This window comes from Bidens hawaiensis, unplaced genomic scaffold, assembly GCF_021521415.1.
Source record: "Bidens hawaiensis isolate Kalapana, Puna unplaced genomic scaffold, B.hawaiensis_p1.1 tig00004414_1, whole genome shotgun sequence".
Lineage (NCBI taxonomy): Eukaryota > Viridiplantae > Streptophyta > Magnoliopsida > Asterales > Asteraceae > Bidens > Bidens hawaiensis.
Genome location: NW_027491266.1, coordinates 1969995 through 1996252, shown reverse-complemented (window position 1 = coordinate 1996252; position 26258 = coordinate 1969995). Strand labels below are relative to the sequence as shown.

The following is a 26258-nucleotide window of genomic DNA, read 5'->3' as shown; positions in this document are numbered from 1 at the left end:
AATAGACTGAGTGTTCTGTGCGTATCACTTTATGCGCATAGCTTTCTGCGTGAAGGACATTTCTTTGCTGCGGGTAGGCACGTAACCTTCTCGCAGTTAGGGACATTGAGTTTCATTTGTAGATTCTCCAGGTGGTCTTGGTATTTCAACATAGTGATCAGTTATGTTGAAGTCAATTCCATCTTGGAGCTTCAGACAAACTAGCTCTCAATGTTCCCGCCATGCGGGGAGGTTAGTTCCTCTTCCGCACGCGCATAGACGATTTGGGATGCACCCGCCTTAGCATCATGCGAGACGGTCAGCCCATTAGACAACATTAAGTTATAGAAACATAAAACCAATACACTCGCGCATGGCGCATATAACATATGCCCACGCAGATTCTTAACATGGTGCGCTCGCGCAGGGTGCACATAACAAATACCCGCGCCGATTCTAACATAGCGCGCTCGCGCAGGGCGCACATAACAAATGCACGCGCTGATTCTAATATGGCGCGCTCGCGCAGGGCGCACATAACAAATGCACGCGCTGATTCTAATATGGCGCGCTCGCGCAAGGCGCATATAACATAATTACCTAATATTTAGGTTGATTACTTGGTTTAAGGGATTGGGAATTTACCGGGTGTCACACTTTAGGGTCATTGGTTTCAACTTCCGGACCCATTGGTCCTTTTTGTTTTGCACCAGTCAGATTTTGGAACGTGAGATCGTTTGGAGGAGTTTCAGTCTGGCTATGAGGTGTTGTGATGAAGGGATGGTTACTGGTGGTGCGCGCAGTATCACGCGGCGCCCTCAGAAACTGATGTCCCTCATTAACATCCTCAAGCTCATTATCCTCCAGAACTTGATCGCTGTTTCGAACACCGGAAACCATGGTGAAGATTTTCAGAGAGAACTGATGAGATAGTGGTTTTGTTGCCGTTGTAACATGTGATGGCGCCAATGAAGAAACGTGGATCGACTTACTAGTATACGATCAACTTTCCTCGGGTATGAGTGTGCTATATCACCGATGGTTTTCCGGAATATGAATTCTTCCACCTACAAAACGAGCAGCACCGTGAACTTACCCCTCAGAAAGGGACAGAGGGGTCCTCTTTGGGGTAACCCTCCGGTGTGAGAATAAGATATTGTAGGAGAAGATAATAATAATCTGAAAGTAAGTAAGGACTTAGAATGTATTTTCTTGCTTACCTCCCACTGTGGAGGTGGTGTGGTATTTATAGAATTAGGGTTTCCAATGATTGGGCTCAGACCCAATTAGGGCCTTTTTGGCCTCCACCTATTGCTTCGCGCCACGTGTCCTTAGGACACCTGGTGCTTTTTCATTGATTATTCTCTGACCATGGTATTTCACCTGACCCATGTGCAATCACGTGGTAGCACATGGGTTTTGCTGAGTTGTCCAACCTTCATTGGCAGCTGTCAACATCAGCATATTCTTTATTCCTTAAAGGATACCTTCTGGAAGGTTGTCTGATGAGCACAATCATGGTTGTCCTTATCCTGATTTGGATAAGGACGTGGTTGATTATGTGCATGTGTGATATGCGCCTATCCTGGGGATGCGCGAGGTCTTCTCTTTATTCTCACGCGCAGATGTTTCATGCACAGATGTGATATGCGCAAGCATATGTAATATGCGTGAGCATATGTGATATGCGCCACGCGCAGATGCGCCACGCGCAGATGTGATATGCGTGAGCATATATGATGAGTGAGCATATGTGATACGCGTGAGCATATGTGATGCGTGAACATATGTGATATGCGTGAGCATATGTGATATGCGTGAACATATGTGATATGCGTGAGCATATGTGATATGCGCCACGCGCATAGGTTTTGGCTTTGTGTCTTCATGACATCTTGATTTCAAGCCTCTTGTCTATATCTTGTGGGTTGACCCGCCCCGCTCGATGTTAAGGCGGGTGCATACCTCTTCAGTTATTAACCTTCAAACTTCAAAATTGATGAGACATATAAAAAAACTGCACCTAGCTTTTGAACAAAAGTCCTTGGTTCAATTCATGGTAACAGGTTGTTCCTTTCAAATTTCCATCCCAACTCCCTCCCAAGATGTAGATTATCATAGCTTTGTTCCAAATAACCCGTGGACAAATTTATGTTTATCATCATAGTCCTCTCTATATATAACACTTAAAAACCATAGTATATGTATGTCCAACTCAAATTACACAGATCAGCAGAAAAATTCGCACCATAAGCATCACAACCATAAATGAATATGATGTCACAACTGAAAAGTAATTTGAAAGTCGAGGCTCAGGTCGGTATCATGGCTGCAACATAAATTGCTACGCCAAAACCGAACATCATCATAGCCATAAACTGATCTAGAGAGGTGGAATCACAATAGGTTCAGCTCTGCACCATGGTTGCAACATAAGTTGCCATGCCTATGAGTGTCACAACTAAAAATGAATGCCATTAGATTTGTAATTAGGCGGCCTTCCTTTCATGTGGACAACCAAGCCATCTCAGTTGCCAATCGAAGACATCATAGACTCAGATACACATCATTGTCGAGCCAAAGTCAATTCCTTCAAAAAGCTACAGTGAAATGATAATAAAATTTATTCAAACACACAACAGAGCAGCAGAAATTGAAGTTCAGTTTGTAAGAATTCACAAAAAGTGCAACTCACCATCTTAGGCCGCGAAGAGAGGCGGCAAGAGGCCACCGGACCACAACCATCGCCGCCTAGGGTTTTGAACCCGGCAATAATAGGTCAAAACATCGCCACACCGTGACCAGAACCCCGCAGTTAGTAAACCACCTAGGGTTTACTATATCAGGTGGTGCTAAAACCACCACGAAACCCTATATCTATATCAGGTTGTCATGGTGCTAAAGCCGAGAACAGTGTGGTTGAAGACAGCTGCGGCGATATCAACAGACAAAGCAAAAGAATACGTGTAAGCCTATGGAAGAAAAACAAGAGTGCGCAAACGACAATGAACCACATACAACTTCCTAAAGCATAAAATCATAAGATGTTAAAAGTACAACATTAGAAGCTGAAAATTAATATATATGATAATATTGGTTTCTTTTTGTTAGTCACAACTAACACTTACTCGTTTACATACGTTCTCCAAGTATAAATGACAACATCAAACAACTCAAATTTTTTAAGGCCGAAGTCTAAGATGGCTCCAAGTAAAATGACAAAACATCTTTTTTTATGATGACAAACATTATTAAGATAAAGAAATTAATATCACAGTACATTTTTTTTGTTTGTCGTCTTCATCTCGCTTAGTTTTGGTTGCGGATTCCAGACAATAGTGCTTAATTTTTAGCTCACATGATGTTTTAAAGTTGTGTTAGACATGGCTTTGAGGAACCTTACAACCCTTGCATTTTGCAACGAGCAATTTCAATGTTGTCCAGGTTCGACATAAGGCGTAGTTCGACCATATTTTTGGGTGACTCTTTGTTTCAAGTATCAAAACAATGTCTTCATTTGTCATATAAGCTTTTGGGTTGAGAGATAGAGAAGTAGTGTAATCAATCATAAACATCGGATGCCTATTTATATTAAGTTAGGAGGGTTAAATGGTCAAAAACCACTCTCCAACAGCTATACAACCATCACAAAATGGTCAAAAACATTAAATGCACTAAAAGAAAAAAAAAGTTTCAATACGAGCCGGTCCCGAACCAAACAAGTCTCACAAGGTTCCTGTTTTCGAGCCTCCAAACCAATTTCTGACCCGAACCGGTTTCTACCTCAAATAGATTTTGACTACATTTGACTAGGAACCAGTTCAGTTCCAACCCGAACCAATTTACAATTATAACCCAATTTGTGCACCTCTAGTTCCAAAAATAAGGATAAAGAAAATGAAAAAAAAATGATAAGGACGAAAGGGAGATTCAAAACACTGTTGGGTGCTGTTTGTTTTTTTAAGAGCTAAAATGTCTGCACTGCGGACCACATCTATAGCAGAAGAGGTGGACCAAATCTCTGTTGTCTGCAAGAAGAAGACTGTTGACGTCTGCAGACTGCTAAAACTTTCAATATTTAGCTTTATACCAAAATAAAATTATACAGCAACATTAAAAATACATAATTCTAAATTTTATACAAAAAAATACAAATTGTCCATAATTAAAAATAGAAAAAATTACAATTTTTGTCGTTTTGAATTAGCAAATTTATGGAATGGGTCCTTTTTGAAAATGACTTTCGCTGTTTATCCTTTATTTGCATGTTTAGCTCAGTTTTAGTCCTTTACACTAACGGAAGTTAAGTTACTCAGTTAAATAACCCCATGTGCATAGCACATGAGGGCATTTTCGTCCTTTTACCTATAAAGGACTATTTGTGTATTTAAAATTATAATATATTATAATTAAATTAGGATAATTATAAAGTATTTCATCTCTCTACCTTTTCTCTCTCTTTCTCTCTCTCTATCCATTCTCTCTCGAGACACTGGTCAACCATTTCATCGCCACAAGCCATCATCGTCGGCAGCCTAAAACCTCCTCCTCATTTTCTTTTCCTAGCCAAAGGCCAACAAAAGCCCCATTATTTCTCTCTGCTCTCTTATCCCTCCAAGAAAACTTTTTTTAATTAAAAAAAAGAACAAAGTCGTATACCACCGTCGACAGAGTAGCCTCAGCTAGGTCTTCCCATTGTTGTCACCCCTCTAGACCCGTCACCTTCATCTAAACCTTGTCAGCCGTTTCTGATAATCCACTCTCAAAACCCTCATATTTAAAACAAACTAGTCTGCAACTCAACCCCAAATCCATATCGATTAGCCGTCTTCTATGGTTAGGTCAAAACCCACAAGCGAGATTGAACTTAGATCCAGCTTCACTTCGATTTGGAATTGTTGATTGGAACGAAATCGCCCTCAAAACCCTAGCAGGCTACAGATGCCTTACTTTATCAAGTAGAAATGGCGAGACAGGGGGTACCTTTAAGAGGATGATGGCCAATGTTTGGGTGGACATCTGAGGCGGCGACGGCGATGACGTGTGTATGAGATGATGGTTTTGACGACGACTAGGTGGTGTTTTTTGTTGGTTCAGATCCGTGTAGTTTTAGGAAACTTCAAAGTCGGGTTTGATACGTGGGGGATTACCACAACATGTGGGGGTCGTAAGCGGTGATCAAAATCAGTGGAGGTGGTGATAGGTAGTTCTTGGTGATGGACGGAGATTCTTGGTGGCCACCGAATGTATCATTAGTGGTGTTGTGGTGGTGTAGCCGTGTAGGTGGGGAAATGAACGAGTGAAGAAGGTGTGATGGAGAAATTAAAAATATAATTGTTTATTTTTTTTATTACACAAACGGTCCTTTATAGGTAAAAGGACGAAAATGCCCTCATGCGCAGTGCACATGAGGTTATTTAACTGAATAACTTAACTTCCGTTAGTGTAAAGGATTAAAACCAAGCCAAACATGCAAATAAAGGATAAAGAATGAAAGTCACTTTCGAAAGGGACCCATTCCATAATTTTACGAATTCAAAAGGATAAAAATTGTAATTTTTTCTTAAAAATACTAACATCAAAATACATAATCCAAGTTTAACATGTATGAGAATCATTAAGCTCTTAAAACAATCTATAAAAAAAAGTTCTGACATTAATCTCGTAATCAAATTGTCAAGTTCCATCAGTGTAGCCTTTGTCGAGTTTTATCAAATCTAAATAAATAAACAAATAAACACATGTTAGAATAACCCGAACAACCCAAAATAACCCGTACTAACACAAACAAAAACCAAACAACATGACACAAACTAACCCAAACACGACTCAAGCTATCCCAAACCCGTTAATAAGAATAAACCAAACATTTATTGTCTTACTTTTGAACACCAAAAAAAAAACCGAACATTTTTTTTATTAATTCATGTAAGCCCGAAACCGTATAACCCGAACACTTTTTTTAATTATTATATATGAACGCAAGAACCGAAGTACTCGAACACTTTTTTTTCCATTATAACTAAACCTTGAAAACCATACATTCGAACCCAAGCCCAAATAACAAACCCAACTTGATAGTTTAAACATATGTAATGTATATAAAGATAGAGAACAATCAATTAACAACTTAATTAACAATTAAACAATTAATTAACAAGATTTACATTAACAAAAACCTAATACCCTATTTGAACAAAACAATTAACAAAAACCTAAAAAATACTAATCAATTAAAATAACTAATTAACAATTACTAAACCTGGAGAAGGCGACGGCGAGGTCGGAGGTGACGGGATGGTGTGTAGCCGGGTTGGTGGTCGGTGACAAGGTTGGTGGTTGGCGACGTGATGTGCGACGGTGTAGGTGGCCGGCGGAATCGGGGGTGGAGGGCTGGTTACGCCGGTGTTAACATCAACGGAGAAGTTGTCGGCAGAGGTGATGATTGTAAAGGTAATATCAAATTGAATCACTTAAATTTTCTGGATAATTTCATTCAACAACTAAGGATGTTATTAAATAGCTTACAACCATAAAAGAAAACTGACTCAACATGACATAGTACGTGACCTCGATGATCATCACAATCTCCTATAGACCAGGACAAATAGAAACTAACAAACTTGAACGACACATAAGGACTTGACTAATGACTGGACTTTTGATGCATGAAAAAACCCATGCAAACTAAAAGACTTGGGCACAGGCCCATTATTGAATTGACCAAACTAAACTGACCCAACTAAAATTAGAAAAAAAACCCATTACATATCCTTCCCTTAAACTGAAGTAGGGTTCACCCTTCAATTTAATCATCAAGATTCTACACTCCAAGCATCTTCCTCATTTTCTCAAAGACTTCCAACTTCACTGGCTTTGTCATGACATCTGCAACCTGATCCTTTGAAGGGCAAAACTTCAGCTGTACTTTCTCTTCATTCACAAGGTTCCTTAGATAATGAAACCTCACATCAGTGTGTTTGGTGCGCTTGTGTTGGACCGGGTTCTTTGACAGCTTGATCGTCGAACTGTTGTCACACACTATGTCTATTGTTTCAGTTTCTTTTCCATTTATCTCCTCAAGTAATCCTTTCAGCCACATAGTATGACAAGCACATGTTGTTGCTGCCACATATTCAGCTTCAGTTGAGGATAGTGTGACTATCCCTTGCTTCCTTGAACTCCAACAAATTGCCTCCTTACTTAGGATGCATACGTACCCAGAAGTGCATTTCCGATCTTCAATGTCTCGAGCATAATCACTATCGGTGAAAACTTGCAACTTTGCATTGCTGTTACGTTGGTACATTAGCCCAAACATATAAGTTTCCTTCACATACCTCAGTATTCTTTTGGCCAAGAGCTGGTGTTCACTTCTTGGATCTGACATGAATCTGGAAATAAAACATACTGCATACATAATGTCTGGTCTTGTCACTGTTAAATACATGAGACTTCCAACCAGGCTCTTGTAATTCTTCTCACTTTCTTTGTTTTTATCACCTGTTTTAGTGACTGAAGTACCAGGCACTATTGGATTTTTCACCCCATTGCTTTCCCACATACCAAACCTCTCCAATATCTCCTTGGCATATTTCCTTTGACTCATTTTTATTCCTTCCTTTCCTTGATGTACTTCTACACCCAAGAAATATTTCATATTTCCCAAATTTGTCATTTCAAACTCCATCATCATAGACTTCTTGAATTCTTCACACATAACTTTATTAGCTCCCATGTATATTAAGTAATCGACATACAGACTAACAATGATAACTCCTTTGGATTCTCTTTTAATGAACATGGTGTGATCATATTGACTCTTTGTGAATCCTTCCCTAATGAAGTAACCTTCGATCCTCTTGAACCAGGCTCTCGGGGCCTGTTTCAAACCATAAAGTGCTCGCTTCAGCTTGCAAACTTTGTGTTCTTCTCCCTTTCTGACAAATCCTTGTGGCTGCACAATGTAAACATTTTCTTTCAACTCCCCATTGAGAAACGCACTCTTCACATCAAGTTGGCATACAACCCAATCATTTTGAGCAGCAACAGCTAGTAAGCTTCTAATGGTGTCCCAACGTGCGACTGGAGCATAGATTTCATCATAATCTATGCCTTTTCTTTGTGCATATCCTTTCACCACAAGTCTAGCCTTGAACTTATCCACTTCTCCTTTCTCATTCAACTTAGTCTTGAATAACCACTTTACTCCTATTGGTTTCACTCCCATGGGTGGCTCTACCAGCTCCCATGTTTGGTTTTTTGTGATAGCTTCCATTTCACTTTCCATGGCTTTGACCCACTTAGTTTCCTTAATGGCTTCTTCAAAATACACAGGGTCATCTGATGAACTGAACATGGCAAACTCAGCTTCTTCTTCAGATAGCCCCTCCCCTGATTCATATGCATGCATCCATCTTGGTGCTGACCTGTTTCTTTTATGCATGGTGGAAGACTCACCAACTTCAATATTTGGTGTAGGGTCATTGTGATTTAAATATGTACTATTGTGGTGAGTAGGTGAGGTACTATTTTCATTATTTAAATGGCCACTACTTTCTTCGTTTGTTTGGTTTTGCACGACATGTGGTGTAGGTGGTGGGTCCACATTGTCATGAGATGTCCCATCTTGTGCATTTGTTTGACCATTGGCTCCTTCTTGTGCCTCATCATTGTCAGGCACAATTAAATTTCTTGCTCCAAACTCAACACTGTTCCAATCCCACCTTTCATTTTCAACAAACTTCACATCCTTACTAATAATCACCTTTTTCTTTATAGGGTCATACATCCTATAGGCCTTAGATTCCTTGCTAACTCCCACCATAATACATTTAATACTTTTCTGATCAAGTTTGGTTCTCAGTTGTGAAGGTATGAGCACATACCCAATGCAACCAAAAACTTTGAAATGGTCAACACTAGGTTTTCTTCCATACTAGGAATCTTCAGGGACCTTTTCTTCAAGGGATGCAGTGGCACATCGGTTCAAAACATGGCAGCCCCAATTTGCTGCCTCTGGCCAGAACCATTTTGGCATTTGTTTCTCAATTAACAAACATCTTACCATATTCATCAAAGTTTTATTTCTGCGCTCTGCCACTCCATTTTGTTGTGGAGTGTAGGCTGTAATAAGTTGTCTTTTAATTCCAGAACTTTCACAAAAGTCATTGAATTGTTTTGAGTTAAACTCACCTCCCCTATCACTTCTTAATGCTTTAATGAACAACCCAGATTCTTTCTCTACCATCACTTTAAATTGTTTAAAGCGGTCTAAAGCTTCACTTTTCTTGCCCAAAAAATACACCCAACCCTTTCTAGAATAATCATCAATAAGAACCATCACATACCTTTTGCCACTTGGGGATTCTGGTTCGATTGGACCACAAAGGTCAGTGTGAATGAGCTGGAGTTTTTCATTAGCTCTCCACATGCTTTTCTTTGGCACACTCTCTCTTTGTTGTTTGCCTAGATTGCACACTTCATAATTTGTAGTGGGTTCTACCACCTTTGGCAGCCCTTCCACAAGGCCCTTATACCGCATGGTTCGAATGGACTTAAAATTCACATGTCCAAACCTTCTATGCCACATTTGACCCTCCTCATCACTTTCTGTCTTGAAGCACCTGTGTTGAGAAACTCTAACATTCACATTTACCAAGAACATTCTATTCTTGGTCATTGTTGAAGTTATTATCACACCACGGTGTGGGTGATATATTTTGCAAACACCTCTTCGAATCACAAGGGTTAAATGTTTCTCTTAAAGTTGTCCTATGCTCAAGAGACTAGAGGTTAGTTCTTGAACATAGTACACCTTCGAGACAATTTGAGAGACACCTCCTATTTCCAACTTCACATCTCCTATTCCTTTCACATTTAGTCGAAGATCGTTGCCCAACTTCACTGTGTGCGCGAACCTTTCATCCAAGTTCATGAACCAGTCCTTCCTCCCAGTCATGTGGTTCGAGCAAGCAGAGTCTAGGAACCACAAACCTTTCTTCGGCTCCTCCTTCAGTGTGGCATGAGTCATTAGCAGCAGGTCTTCTCCTTCATCGAATTTAGCATAGTTTGCCGACTTCTCTGTTTGGTTACACTCATAGGCAAAATGCCCGAGTTGGTGACATCGGTAGCATTCAACGGATGATTTGTCGAAGTCGGGTCTGGATCTTCCACGTCCCCTTGTTGACGGACCTCGTCCTCTTCCCCTTCCTCTGCCAGTGGGTTCGAGTTCCGTTTTTAGCACCTGGTCATCGTTTGTTCTTCTACATAGCTTTTGTTCGTGCACCAACAACGAACTCTGCAACTCATCTACTGTCATTTCATCAGTATCTTTTGATTCTTCAATTGAGCACACAACATAATTGAAGTTTTCAGTTAGAGACCGGAGGATTTTCTCTACCACTTTTACATCATCCATCTCTTCCCCGAAGTTTCTCATCTCGTTGGCCGTTGTCATCACCCGGCCAAAGTACTCCGTAATACTCTCTCCTTCTTGCTTTGATACCACTTGTAAAGGTAATATCAGATATTGAATCACTCAAATTTTCTGGTTAATTTCATTCAACAACTAAGGATGCTATTAAATAGCTTACAACCATAAAAGAAAACTGACTCAACATGACATAGTACGTGAACTCGATGATCATCACAATCTCCTAAAGACCAGGACAAATAGAAACTAACAAACTTGAACGACACATAAGGACTTGACTAATGACTGGACTTTTGAAGCATGAAAAAACCCATGCAAACTAACAGACTTGGGCACATGCCCATTATTGAATTGACCAAACTAAACTGACCCAACTAAAATTAGAAAAAAAACCCATTACAATGATTACCTTGTTGTGAGGCGGACCCGTGCGGGGGAGGCGGAGGTGCAGCGGTGGCGCGTATGTGTGCGGCGATGGTGGCGTGAAGCTGTGTGGTGGCCGGAGGAACCGAAGGTGGAGGGGCAGGGGATGGGATGCCGGAGGAACCGGAGGTGGAGGGGCAGGGGATGGGAGGTTAGGGTGGAAGAAGGATATTTGTGGTTTTAGGTTTAAGAAAGGAGAATGATATAAAAGATAGGAAGAGGTCACAAGATGTGAAAAGTGGTTGGTCCAAGTCTACGCCATGAAGAGGGCGCACAGACAATTTTTTAATGAAATGTCTTCTGAAAAACAAACAGTCTCCAAACCTAAATGTCTGCGCGTGGACTGCGCGGCGCAGACAAAAGAGACCAGAAAAAGCTTCTCAGAAAAAACAAACACCCCCTTAGTTTTCATTTTTTTGGGTTTCATTTTTTGTTAGCGATCTTAATATACCTTAAAGTGGGAGGTTGTTTTGATTGAATTCCTAGTTTTAGAATGTGAATTAGTTTGAGGATTTTATTGAAAACTAATCTTTAATTATGAAAGATTGTGGAGAGTGATTTTTAATTGTAGTGTTACATGCTTGTTTATTACAAAGATTATATATTAACTTTAGGCAATATAAAAACGAATTGATCTCCTTCAAATCACGTTAACACAAATGAAACCATCTTTAAAACCAATACAAGTTAGATTAAATCATCTTAAGTGAGATTTTACTGATGACCTGACCCGATCTAACCAAAAAAATAAAAATAAAAATAAAAATCAATGATCCGACCTAGTAAAAGTACGTCAATATTAAGAAAACATAGATCGATCAGAAAGTTTTGAACCCACTGGAAGTACCTTATGGGTATTATGAGTTCTGTGGAGCTGGCGCGGGGGCGTGGGCAACAGGAACATCCCCGGGATATATCAGCTTTGGATTGTTGGCAAAACTGAAACGATAGAAAATTTTGCAGTTAATATCATTAAGGGGTGACATTATTATACTAAAGGTGTCAATTTACTTAAGAATGCATGAGTTTGGGCTATATATGTTCTTATCCATAACGGTTCAAATGGGTGGAAAGTGTTCAAACTATGTATTAAAGGTGTAAAGCTTGTGTCGGGGTATGGTACTAAGAACCCTAATTTATTATGTTTTGGGCTTATTTTATTATATGGGCTAATACATTTATTATTGGGCTGAGGGGGTTTTGTGGAGGTAACCCTAACTGGGCTAGGCCCATTAGGGTACCATGATGGTGGCCATGAGGCTCCCTATATAAGGAGGTCTCCACCTCCTTATCAAAGGTTGGTAAAAATAGCTCAATAAGAGCCACCACCATATTTTTGTGTCTGTGAACAAGAGATCCTCTGGATTTCTTAGCGGTCACCTCCACACCCCCAAAAGTCACCGCAGATCACAGCAGCGGTCGGAGCAGAAGCAAGCAAGTCGTGGTTCGTTCATCTCGAAGTCCGTGGAAACATCGTCATGGGTCAGGTCAGATTCATTTCACGTTTCTACATTTGGCGCCATCCGTGGGACGGCAATGAACCACACTTCGCTTCTCGTTTCGGCCCTCCGATCTGTCCATCAGCATCTCAGATCTACGGATATGTTCATCAGATCTACGGATCTGTTCATCAAGATCTACAGATCTGTTCATCAAGATCTCAGATATACGGATCAATATTCCAGATCTGTTCATCAATATCTCAGATCTGTTCATCAATATTCCAGATCTGTTCATCGATATCTCAGATCTACGATTTCTTCTCTCAGATATGTTCTTCCGTAGATCTAAAAAATATTTCCAGATCTGGAAATACAATCAGATCTGTTGGAAGAAATACACAGGAAGAAATACTATCGGATCTGGAAAAATGATCTAAACAATGATGCTCAAGCATCAAGTATGCTCACGCATCGATGCTCACGCATCAAGCATGCTCAAACATCAAGCATGCTCAAACATCAAGTGTGCTCACACATCGATGCTCAAGCATCAAGCATGCTCACGCATCGATGCTCAAGCATCAAGCATGCTCATGCATCGATGCTCAAGCATCAAGCATGCTCAAGCATCAAGCATGCACAAACATCAAGTGTGCTCACGCATCGATGCTCAAGCATCAAGCATGCTCACGCATCGATGCTCAAGCATCAAGCATGCTCAAGCATCAAGCATGCTCACGCATCGATGCTCACGCATCAAGTATGCTCACGCATCGATGCTCACGCATCAAGCATGCTCAAACATCAAGCATGCTCAAACATCAAGCATGCTCAAACATCAAGTGTGCTCACGTATCGATGCTCAAGCATCAAGCATGCTCACGCATCGATGCTCAAGCATCAAGCATGCTCAAGCATCAAGCATGCTCAAGCATCAAGTATGCTCACGCATCGATGCTCACGCATCAAGCATGCTCAAACATCAAGCATGCTCAAACATCAAGTATGCTCACGCATCGATGCTCAAGCATCAAGCATGCTCACGCATCGATGCTCAAGCATCAAGCATGCTCAAGCATCAAGTATGCTCACGCATCGATGCTCAAGCATCAAGCATGCTCACGCATCAAGCACGCTCAAACATCAAGCATGCTCAAACATGCGCGCAGGCACCGAGCGCGCGAAAGGTCAACCCACAAGATACAGACCGAGGCTTAAAATCAAGGTCATGAAGACAGCCAAAACCTATGCTCATGGCGCATAGCACATGCTCAAGCATGCTCAAGCATCAAGCATGCTCACGCATCACGCATGCTCACACATCACAGATGCTCACGCATTCAAAATCTCTAGATCATGCGCGCCACCGCGGATCAACTTCGGATTCCGCATGCGCACTCCCGGCGATCACTCTTCGCCACAGCGGTTTGCATTCGCGCCACCGCATACATGTTTTTGCATACATGTTTCACACTTCCTTTTATTAATTTGAGCAATATGACAACATTATATTGACATCAAACTAAAAATAAAACGAAGTAAAACATACATGCGCGAGCTTCAAGCTCAAACGCGTTGACGAGTCTTAACTCTAAAACGTCAGGGCCTTAGCCCAAAAATATGAGCCTTAGCTCAAACTTAAAAGTTGGGAATAGCCATAGACCCACAGGCCTCGCGCCAATGGTGGAATACTCATAGACCCACAGGCCTCGCGCCAAGGGTGGAATACTTAGACCCACAGGCCTCGCGCCAAGGGTGGAATGCTCATAGACCCACAGGCCTCGCGCCAAGGGTGGAATGCTCATAGACCCACAGGCCTCGCGCCAAGGGTGGAATGCTCATAGACCCACAGGCCTCGCGCCAAGGGTGGAATGCTCATAGACCCACAGGCCTCGCGCCAAGGGTGGAATGCTCATAGACCCACAGGCCTCGCGCCAAGGGTGGAATGCTCATAGACCCACAGGCCTCGCGCCAAGGGTGGAATGCTCATAAACCCACAGGCCTCGCGCCAAGGGTGGAATGCTCATAGACCCACAAGCCTCGCGCCAAGGGTGGAATGCTCATAGACCCACAGGCCTCGTGCCAAGGGTGGAATGCTCATAGACCCACAGGCCTCGCGCCAAGGGTGGAATTCTCATAAACCCACAGGCCTCGCGCCAATGGTGGAATGCTCATAGACCCACAGGCCTCGCGCCAAGGGTGGAATACTCATAAACCCACAGGCCTCGCGCCAAGGGTGGAATACTAATAAACCCACAGGCCTCGCGCCAAGGGTGGAATACTAATAAACCCATATGGCTACGCGCCATACTAAAAGGTTCGGCCACGAGCCGCGCAAGCACCTGTGACATCATTATTATTATCTGGCCGTTTGTGCCTCCATTATTTTTTTGAAGACAAGCCGGGATAGTCATCCTGCGCAGAAGAGGCCCTTGGCCAGTCATTATCATCATATTACAGCTCGTAAGCCGCCTTGCGCGCCAGCTTAATTATTCTACAAGCTCGTAAGCCGCCTTGCGCGCCAGCTTAATTATTCTACAAGCTCGTAAGTCGCCTTGCGCGCCAGCTTCATTATTCTACAAGCCCGTAAGTCGCCTCGTGCGCCAGCTTCTTTATTATTACAGCTCGTAAGTCGCAATACGCGCAGGCTCTCATTATTCTACAAGCTCGTAAGTCGCCTCACGCGCCAGCTTTATTATTTTACAGCTCGTAAGCCGCCTTGCGCGCCAGCTTCATTATTCTACAAGCTCGTAAGTCGCCTTGCGCGCCAGCTTCATTATTCTACAAGCTCGTAAGTCGCCTCGCGCGCCAGCTTCTTTATTATTACAGCTCGTAAGTCGCAATGCGCGCAGGCTCTCATTATTCTACAAGCTCGTAAGTCGCCTCACGCGCCAGCTTTATTATTCTACAGCTCGTAAGTCGCCTCACGCGCCAAGCTTTATTATTTTACAGCTCGTAAGCCGCCTCGCGCGCAAGCTTCATTATTCTTCAGCTCGTAAGTCGCCGCGCGCGCCAGCTTTATTATTCTTAGCTCGTACGTCGCCGCACGCGCCAGCTTTATTACTCAGCTCGTAAGTCGCCTCGCGCGCAGGCTTTTATTATTCTCAGCTCGTAAGTCGCTTCGCGCGCAGGCTTTTGTTATTATTATAGCTCATAAGTCGCCTCGCGCGCAAGCTTTATTATCAGGCCCCGCGCCACTATTATTATGATGCGTGCTATATCTTATTCATACTAGTGCACCATCATCATCATAAGGATCACAACATGTCACCATCATGGAGAAAACCTCCCTAAACTCAAAGACTAGGCCGAAGGAAAGGGAAGAAACCGCCTCACGATCTAGCACACCTTATAAAGTCCAGTGCTCCACCTAAACGCTTGCACGCCTAGGAGCAACACTGGACTTGGGGGGCTTGTCGGGGTATGGTACTAAGAACCCTAATTTATTATGTTTTGGGCTTATTTTATTATATGGGCTAATACATTTGTTATTGGGCTGAGGGGGTTTTGTGGAGGTAACCCTAACTGGGCTAGGCCCATTAGGGTACCATGATGGTGGCCATGAGGCTCCCTATATAAGGAGGTCTCCACCTCCTTATCAAAGGTTGGTAAAAATAGCTCAATAAGAGCCACCACCATATTTTTGTGTCTGTGAACAAGAGATCCTCTGGATTTCTTAGCGGTCACCTCCACACCCCCAAAAGTCACCGCAGATCACAGCAGCGGTCGGAGCAGAAGCAAGCAAGTCGTGGTTCGTTCATCTCGAAGTCCGTGGAAACATCGTCATGGGTCAGGTCAGATTCATTTCACGTTTCTACAGAATTATAAAAAGAAAAATTGTTTTGGGTTAACTCAACCGATCCTATTCAATCCGTGTACAAATACTCATTTGACCCGAACTCATTTTCACCCAATACCCAATCTACTTATCTCTATCATCTTTCCACCTCTATAATTTCATAAATCATATAACAAAGAGTAAACCTGATAGGTGTGAACATTGAAAAGGAGCCGTTGCGAGGAACATAACCGCTCAATCGGTTACTTGACAGATCACTACAATAAAGAATAACCACATTACATTACATATATATAAATTAATCCATCCTTACGTGAAAGTGTTAAAAGATAAACTTGATACTCACATAACACGTAGTGTATTTATGGTAGTTAAAGAGTATGGAATTGTTCCGGTCAAAGAGTTGTTGTTGAGACGACTATTCTTGCACAAAAGACATCGAAAACGTAACTATTTACTAATATGTGATCATTAATAAATATATAGCTAACGGCCATAAAAACTAATTAAGGCGAAAAAGAAAAAAAGAATGAATGATGTGAGATCATACAAGTTGCGAAGTTTCTGAAGGTTGCCCAATGTCGTTGGGATGTGACCGTGTAGTCGATTCAAGAAAAGATCCAGGCTAACCAAGTTGGTTAAGTTTCCAATCTCCTTAGGAATCTTTCCGATGATGTTATTACTAAACATCTCCCCGCGCAACATAAACACTGACTTTGAAACATTTTCATGAACTCAAATCAAGAATTTAATGTGGTTTAATTACTATTTGAAATAAATGATGTTAGTGATTTCAGTGTTATCACTTATCACCATCATCTTAGTATAACTGAATTAAGTTGATGCCAAAGGGAAATAAGAATATAGCACTACAACAGAACTAAGCAACAATGACTAGCTAGGAAAACCGTTGCAAAATTAGCGACCAAAATCAAAATAGTTTTAAAAAATAGTGTCGGCCCAAAATAGAGTATTTTTTGGTACTGTAAGCTCTACGAGTGTCGATACCGTAACGACACCGTGACAAACTGAACCGACTCTGGCTAAACAACATCAATACCGCTATCGGTATTATTGGAACAGGTAATGTTATTCATTTTTACGGTGTTGGCTCAATCTAAATCACATGTTGATGGCCATAGCACGATATTATGGGTTTTTTTTGTCGGTTGTTATAGCAAGTGTCGGTACCTCAAGAAAATAAAGTGATACCGACCGAATTAATGGCATATCCCACATGTTACATTTTGCTAGTTTTTGAACAAAATGTGTTTTAAGGTTACTCCAAACTTATTTCAACCAATACAAAAGGTAACACTTACAAGTATTGCAGTTTAGCAAGTTGACCAAGCTGCGGAACCAGTTCACCGCTCAAGTTTGCGTTTCCAAGATCACTGCGTTTAACAAATCCCACAACATAGAATTCTTTATGAGACTACGCGATAAAACGAAGTGTTACTTCAAGATTTCAAAAATGGTGAAGAAGCTTATATTCGAGTAACACTGTTTTCACCATTGCAAGTAACATGAAACCAAAGACATGGATTCACCATAGTTGGATCCCAACTTTGTAGAACATTGTTAGGATCGCTCAGATGTGTCTTTAATGCATACAATGCGTCAACTGTTCTACATCAGGGCTAGGGTTATCATCTTATCATAAGTTGTTAAGTTAATGAAGTTTTACTATAGGTGACAATTTCCGACAAAGACACCTTGGGTTGTCACATCTAGACTGTTTAAAATATGGTCGTTTTTGGGTTGACTTGCTTAGTTAAACAAGTCGACCAACCAACTTATTTAATTAAACAAGTCGACCAACCAACCCAATTAAAACGTTTACAACTTGTTGGAAATCAAGCCTCAATAATCAAACACAAGAACACAATTTTGAACAACTCATTCAACTCTTTGCTTTATTGAAATAAAATTGAAAATCTTGACTACACATAAATTATCAACCATACTAATCTATTTATACTAAACTCAAACCTAAACCAACTATGAGTCGAACTCTTAGGCTATGTGTAGTGGAGGGGCTACAAAATGGGGCGTTTTATGCCATGTGACGTCCAATTAGCAAAGGGTAGGTTTTTGTTTTTGGGGTGTAATGGTGTTGTAGTCCCTATATATATATATGACACATTAGAATATGATTATAATAAAGGAAAAGGAAGAACAGGCGAGAAGCAGTAGTCGCCCCCCCCCCCCCCCCAATCGCCCATTTGTAGCCCGGGGGCTGTGTTGTAGCCCCTTATCGCTCAAAAACTCCCATTTGTCGCCCCCTTCTCCTTACCACTACACACACCCTTATAAACTTATCCTTATAAAAAGATAATTATAATTACTTTAAACAACTCAATAAACTTAAATAACGTACTCAAAATCTAATAATTTAAATAGTTATCAAGATTAATGCTTCACAACTTGATAGTTATCGACCAACCCTTGAGTCATATAGATAAATGAGTTAAATGGTCTAGTTCTGATTACACTATATTAAATGTGTGTAGGTTAAATTAAGTTGATGCTTTTTCAGACATATAAAAATGCCGTCTTTGGATTCTACAAATTCAACCGACAAACCCGACACACACTCCTGTGAACATAATACATTTCTAAAAAATAGGCATCAAGAAACCACGTACCTTCAGAATTTCCATAAACACTCGATATTTTATATAATACCAAAATAAACAAGAGGAGAGCAGAAGATGAAAACAAAACCGGGATCCGGTCCATTTCACATAAACAGATCTTGTTAGGATCGGGCCTAACAATTACTCAACCCGAATGACTAGAACTCGAAACACCAACTTGTAACTTTAAAAACAGCTTGAAAGTTCAAACTGACACAGAACTTATTATATAGCATCCATAATTACTGTATAACTAGTTTAAGGAAGGGTACGAGCAGGAAAATTTCATAGTAATTATTGTATATTTTATTTTGTCAAAAGAGAGAAAAAAAGAAAAAGAAAGAAAAGAGTTGACTCGACTTTCGGTTGGCCAAGTCGTTGTAGAAAGCTTCTAGCATCATTTCATAGTAATTATTGTGGTATTAAAAACCCAACTAGTATTATTTATTTTTGTTATTTGTGTTTAAAAATACAAAGTGGTTGTAGACTTTTAGGAAAAATATAAGTGAGACCTGATAGGAATTGATAAAGTAGGACAACAACATGAATTTAACATTTTTTTATTATTAATGTTAAATAATTAAAATTCCTACGTGCAAAGGTGGATAAAAGATATGAAATTAGGTGGATGTGGAATTGGGTGGTCAACGAATCGAATTTCGAATATTCAACATATTCGAATCGAATTATTTGAATTTTGAACGTGGATTCGAATTCAAAAAATTCGATTTGCTTCAAATCAAAATAGCTAATTTAAAATTCAATTTAGATTCAGTTCAGAAAATCTATTTTAATTTCAATTTCAAAACGGCTATAAACTTGCGTTTTTATAACCAAAAGTACAAGTATATAATACAAATAAATCATTTAAATTTATAACATCCTAAATATTTAAAGTGGTAACATCCAATTACATGAATTAATAACAAAAACGAAAAAATTTCAATTTTTATTCTTTAGACTTTATAAAATTTCTTTAGTTTATCTTTTTATAATAATAATAATAATAATAATAATAATAATAATGGAAAAGATCCGATACAATAATAGCTTATCGTACAATAGGTACGCGAATCCCTTTTTTCACGAAATTGATCCATGAAATCGCATCCCAACATCTCGGAATCGTCAATACATATCAAATTAATCATTACTTCACCGAAAAAAACAATTTTGGATCATTAATCGATCAATTTTTTACTTTTTTCACGAAAACTGTTTTGAGCGATTTTTGAGCGTTTTAGGTTTTGGCTGATCGTTTTAGGCTTTGGTTGACCGTTTTTAGGTTTTGCCTTTGTTTTTTTTTGCCTTTGAGCGTCTTGCGTACCTATCGTATGTTAAGACATTATTATACAGTACTCGACCCATAATAATAATAATAATAAATTTATATATTAAATTCAAATTTATAATCATAAATTCCTCTTCGATTCAAAAGTCGATTACTAAATCGAATTCGAGCCAAATCGAATTCGAGCGAAACCGAATTTGAATAACTGAAAATCGAATTCAAACCTTAAAATTTGAATGCGAGTTAAATTAAATTTCGAGTTCCTCGAGTCCGATTTAAATACGAACCCCCTAGTTGTGGAGAATTGTTATTTAATAAAATGTTGAAACAATTTGAAATTCATGCGGTAGTGTGTTGTGAAGGATGTTGTAGTGTTGTTTGAGGTGGTGTAAAAGCACGACTTGGAAAACTACGCTGAATGCACAAGACCATGGGCATGGAGGGTCTACGTGGAGAATTCATCAGTGTAATGGTTGGGTGGCAGCAATAATATAATTAAGGATGAGCAAATATTATCGGGTACCGGTACCAAACATGCATTGTCGTACCAGTACCGGTACCAAGGTTTAAAGAAAATCGGAATCGATAGCGGTAACCGAATTGTTGCCTACCGTAATGGTACCGAACCAAGCATTTTCTATATAGGTGCCAAATTTTTAGAAAATTCGGGATGAGAGAATTTGAGAACGATAGAGCTCATCTCTAAATATTAAAAAAGTTTTCCATGTATTATGCACAATGAGTTGTCTTCTTCTTAGAAATTTGTAGAGTATTATGCATTAGAAAGATTGGAAATTTTCTAATTCTTTTTGTTAATTATTTGTATTTATAAATTAATAATCATACGGTTCTTCGATTGTGTGAACACGACAACACGTATTCAACCATGAATGTTAATCTCCTTTTTCTTTTACGGATTATAAAACCCCCCTTCAAAAACACACGTTTTCAACTTGGATAAGCCGGTCCAGTTATGTCTCTTTAAACCTTCTCCAATAAAATAAGGAAATTGCAAGGCGGGCTGATGAACTCGACCGAACTTCAGTTTTCATAGACTATTTTTTCTTTAAAATCTTATTTAATAAATTATTTAATGCTTTATGCCCTATATATTATTTAGTTAATTTCAGGTTGCAACCTTGTTGTCCGCATGGTTTTGCGGGTTGTAATTAGGGTTGTAAACGAACCGAATGAACACGAACAAGGCCTTGTTCATGTTCGTTCGTTATGAAAATAATGTGTTCACGAACACTTACCAAATGAGATTTTATGTTCTTGTTCGTTTATTAAGGAAATGAATGTGTTCACAAACGGTTAATTAACACAAACGAGCACAAATAAAATCGGTAGAGCCTACAGATTGAGACCAATGTATTCATCAATGCGAATAATGAAACCCTGTAAACGAATCAAACGAACACGAACACGAACATTTATTTAAACAAATATTTATGTTCATGTTCGTTTATTTGAAAATTAACAAAGATAAATGAACATGTGAATAAATGTAAATGAACACAAACAAACATGAACGAACATAAACTAACACACTTAATGAACACAAATTACAAAATATAAACCTTTAAGTAAATGATTTATCCATATAGTATTTAATTATTTTCTATTAATACATAAATGAACATATATAAACAGACATAAACAAATATAAATAAACGAACAGAGCATGTGTTCATGTTCGTTCGTTTAATTAAGCATACACAATTTTTTGTTCATGATCGTTTGTTTATTAAATAAACGAACATAAACGAACTTCCCGCCGAACGATTCACGAACAGTTCACCGAACGTTCGGTTCCTTGTCTTCGATTTTTGGCATCCAACACCCTAACATTTGCAGGGTGTGGCAAATTGAACCCTCCGTCAAGTCAACTGTGTGTTGACTGTTTTTAAAAAAAGGGCAATCACTATAATACCCTCTGATGTAAGGATGAAATAGCGTGCTTTAAGTGTTTTTATATTGTGTGTTTTACTTGTTTATATGTATCGAACACAAGTACTTTGATTGGTTTTATGTTTACAGGTGATCGGAGCTTAGAAGAGCTTAAAGGAGCTTAAATGAGCGAATTTGGAGCATTCATGATGGAGTGGAAATGAAAGTAATGATATATGATTTGATAGAGAATTGAAATACGAAGACGTGGCCGCAAAATACAATTACCATGCATTGTTAATACAATTACAAGTTACATTAAACTTATAGGAATCACAAAAAGAAACATTAAGCAAATATTTTACAAATAAGAAAAAATTTCTTTGTACACTACATTTGTGGTTGTATTGGTTAAATTACCCTGTTTATCAAGAATCACAATCTTCAGCCCATGCCTTCTTTTAACTCTTGACAAGGCGACGTATAACTGTCAATGTGGGAATACGGGTTCTTTCAAGTACAAAGCAACCCTAGATAATTGTTGACCTTGGCTTTTGTTTATAGCCATCACGAATATACTGCAAGGGGAAACTGCTGTCGTTGAAATTTATATGTTATTTTGTTGTTTGTTGGAGTCGGTGGTGATCTATGGATCAAAACTCTATGTCCAATGTTAGTTCCAAAAGTAATTTTTTTCTTTAACTACACGAGTACCTAAAGATATAATTTGTAGTCTAGTACTGTTGCATAACCCTTGTTATAGTCTAGTATTTCTATATTTTAAAAAGTTGTGATATTTACTTAAGTTGATATATCTCTATCCCTATAATTATATAAAACAATTAAGAAATCGTAATTGTAGCTTTCAAAATAATTAAAGAAATCGGATTTACAGGAAACAATCATGGTAAATGAGTTGACCAGATTACATAAAAAAGCCGTAATTGTGGTTTTCTCATATCAGACCTTGATTTCTTCCCTAAAAAATCTACCTAAAATATTCTACTGATTTATATTTAGGGAAGATTGAAAAATCAAATCATTCATATTCATGTTAATTAAAACTGTTAAATAATGAATGTTTATAATTTGATACATATCATGTGTGATTAGTTAATTTCGTTTGAAAGTTGTTTAAATATTAAACTTCATATTGTTTACAGACTTAAATATATATTAATAATGAAAAAACATATAATTTAATAATTGATTTTTAAGGTTCAAAACTAATAAATATTCGTATGATAAGAGTTTTAGCAAGAAAATCAGAATTGTATGTTTCCAAAGTTTCAGATAAAACTAAAAGGGGCAATTTCGTATAATAGTAACCAAGTTTAAAAAGTGTTCCAATTAGGTCACTCAACCTTTTTGACGCACAAAAAAATCGGTGAGACTCTATTTGAAGATATAGTGACTCGTTTTGGGAAAAATATGTATGAGTGACCTAATTGAAACACTTTTCAAACTTGGTTACTGTTATATGAGATATTCCCTATTTAAAAATGTTATAGATATAAAACGTTGAAAATCACTAAACAAGTAATGGAAGTTGGACTGAATATTTTGCTAAATGCTTGAATTTGAATGTATATTCACATAACCGAAAAGGAAATGCTTGATGTAGTTGGTTGAAAGTTACCGTAACTCCGATACACAACCATCATCGTCGGCAGCCACACAAACGAAATCCACATACCTCCCACCCACCCACCCACCCATCTACACGCCACCACACATCACCACCTTGTTGGTGTTGAGAAGATCTGCTCTTCCCGTTTACCGTCACCATCATCATCGGAAGTACTCCGCCGCACAGCCGGTTAATTCTACTCCGGCAGCCACCGCCGCCACCTGAATTCCAACAACTATTGGCCTGTTAATTCGCTCCTCGCATTCACCATCATCATCGGATTATTATTATTATTATTATTATTATTATTATTATTATTATCTACCCGTATTATTATTATTACTATTATCATATTATATTATTATTGTTATTATTATTATTATTACTGTTATTATTGTTATTATTATTATTGTTATTGTTATTATTATTAATATCCACCGCTCTTATTCCCTGCTTTTGTGCTTCGCCGAAGAGGAAAGCCACCGCCTCACCTGCCCACACCATTTCTTTGGCGAGAAGAACCATCAACTACCGCCGTTTTTTTACCTGCCATCGCCTTCGGGCTCGTGATTAAGAATCACCGGATCTGTTTCTGTTTCTCCGGCAGAATCACCTTCGAAACTACCGTACAAGCTTCCTCCGGCAGTGTGTTCGTGTCCACGGGAATAAAGTTAATATTATTTTTTGCTGCCGTTGGGGGTCCCAAAGCAAAAGAGTGAGCTTCTTGTAACCTGGCTGCCGTTGAGCTGTATCTGCCTTCATCATCTTCACGGTATACTCGTTCCTTTCTCACTATTATTATTATTATTAGTATTATTATTATTATTATCATTAGAACATACGTGATCCGGATCTTTGGAGTTTATTTTCATTTTAAGATCTCTTGACTATTATTGTTATTGCTACACACTATTATTATTATTATTAGTTTTTGTTACTATTATTATTATTATTATTATTATTATTATTATTATTGATTTGGTGTCCTATTGCTTGTGTTTGTGTGATTAGTTGCAACCATAGAGCGTAGGAACACTATTACTTGAGACCATGTCCTGAAACGAGGGGTGTAGGAAAGAGTAAAGATAGGGAGCGTATATTGCGTTTGGCTTCTTGGAATGTAGGAACATTAAATGGTAAGTTGCTAGAATTGGTAGATGTGCTTAAAAGACGTAGGGTTCAGATAGCATGCCTCCAGGAGACTAAGTGGAAAGGACATAGAGGGGCTGAGTGTAATGGGTATAAGTTGTGGTACTCGGGGTCTGATGGAGCTAGGAATGGAGTGGGGTTTCTAGTGGCTAAGGAAATACACACTAGTGTGGTGGAGGTGATAAGACATAATGACAGGATTATGGTGTTGAAATTAGTACTAGGAGAGGAAGTAGTGGCAGTAGTCTCCGCCTACGCGCCTCATGTAGGCCTAGGGGATCAGGAAAAGAGAGAATTTTGGGATTGCCTAGACGCAGTGGTAGGGGGCATACCTAGGGGGGAGAGGATTTGCATTGGAGGTGATTTTAATGGACATATTGGTAAGGCTAACGATGGTTTTCAAGCCGTACATGGGGGTTTCGGTTTTGGTGATAGGAATGAGACCGGAACAGATCTTCTAGAGTTTGCGATGGCACATGACCTAGGTATTATAATTTCTTATTTTAGGAAACAAGATTCTCATTTAATCACTTTTAGCAGTGGCGGACGCGACACGCAAATTGACTACCTTTTGATGAGGCAAGGAGACCGACGTTGGTGGAAGGACTGCAAAGTCATACCTGGGGAGGCAGTTGTGACTCAACATCGACTACTAGTGACAGATATAGCCTTCAGAAATAAGCTGACTGTTCGAGAGAAGAAAGGTACACCGAGAATTCGATGGGGAAATTTGAAGGACGAAAATCTCCTACTGTTTAAGGATAAACTCATACTGCATACGCGGGCTCGACTAAATGGGGACTCAACTCATATATGGGAAGCTATGGAGACAAAGATCATCTAAGTAGCAAAGGAGACTCTCGGGGTCACAACAGGAAAGACAGGTGGGCATAAGGAGTCTTGGTGGTGGAATGACGCAGTGCAAGACAAGATAAGGGACAAACAAGGATGTTTTAGGGAGCTAATGAGGTGCACGAATGAGGAGGAGCGAGTGGAATTGAGGGACAACTACAAACGGCCAAGATAGAGGCGAAGAAGGCGGTGGCGGAAGCAAAGAAGGCGGCCTTTAAACGGATGTATGAAAGTCTAGAAACAAAAGAGGGGGAACATGCTATGTTTAAGATTGCCAAAGCCAGGGAGCGTAGAAGGCAAGATCTAGGACCGGTGAAGTTCATAAAGGATACAGATGGGCATGTACTGGTCAAGGAGCAGGACATCAAGCTAAGATGGCAAACCTACTTCCACAATCTTTTTAACAATGGGAGAGCTTACCAAGAAGAACATGACAACACAAACTTTCAACGACAACAATCGAATAACTGCTACTGCCGACGGATCACTCGAGAAGAGGTGAAAGATGCACTTAGGAGGATGGGAAGGTCTAAGGCGGTTGGCCCAGACAACATACCCATCGAGGTGTGGAAGTGTCTGGGGGAGGAAGGAGTCATGTGGTTAACTACTCTGTTCAATAGTATTCTCAAATCAGGTAAGATGCCAGACCAGTGGAGGAGCAGCGTTGTAGTTCCTATCTATAAGAACAAAGGAGACGCCCAATGTTGTGGTAACTACCGAGGAATCAAA

General features: G+C 39.5%; 1 long non-coding RNA gene across 1 annotated transcript; it reads right to left on the bottom strand.

Moving 5' to 3' along the window:
- Positions 1-11698: 11698 nt before the first annotated feature.
- On the bottom strand, positions 11699-17484 carry LOC143626564 (uncharacterized). Its single transcript, XR_013152439.1, has 5 exons — positions 17397-17484; positions 16629-16768; positions 16425-16496; positions 16264-16335; positions 11699-11776 (listed from the first exon to the last, which is right to left on the bottom strand). It is a non-coding gene; the product is annotated as an uncharacterized LOC143626564 (long non-coding RNA).
- Positions 17485-26258: the final 8774 nt, after the last annotated feature.